Below are 594 nucleotides of genomic sequence, written 5' to 3'. Positions count from 1 at the left end.
CAGTGGGGATGCCACACTGCCTGCCAGCAGGAGCCCAGCACTGGGTACCCACATCACCACCCCAGAAAGAACGAGCAGGGAGAAGAGGGGTGTTTGGTTGTGTTGTTCTCATTATTATTTCTTTTTTTTTGGCATTAATACCATCTGTTCACCTGAACTATGGACCTTCTGGCTCTAGAAATCTTTTGGTATCTTCCCACCTGGACACACACAAAAGGATAAGGAAAAGAAAAGATCAAAGCAGGCTCAGCTCAGGGGCCTCAGCCAGGTTCAACCACCACAGGGATCCATCAGGATCAGCTTTGCTCCTGGCAGGATGGGATGAGCCCCAGCTCCTCTGCAGGTGCCCCCAGAAGGAGGGTTGGTGTTGGGGGACGCTGCCCACTGCTTCACCAAGACCCTGCCCCAGCTTTGGAGGTGGAACAGAGCGTACAGAGAGCCAGGAGCCTTTCCCTGGAGCAGCAGTCAGGCACTGGCCATCTCCAGGTGGGCTGGGAGAGGTCTCACCTGCTGCAGCTGACGTCGAGCAGGAAGAAGGGAGCTGTGTCCTCACTGCCCAGCACTGGTGGTCAGCTGGGGATGGTCAGCACTGCT

Source organism: Acanthisitta chloris, unplaced genomic scaffold (genome assembly GCF_000695815.1).
Source record: "Acanthisitta chloris isolate BGI_N310 unplaced genomic scaffold, ASM69581v1 scaffold13412, whole genome shotgun sequence".
In the NCBI taxonomy this organism is placed as follows: Eukaryota; Metazoa; Chordata; class Aves; order Passeriformes; family Acanthisittidae; genus Acanthisitta; species Acanthisitta chloris.
Note: the sequence above shows the minus strand (reverse complement) of the source record.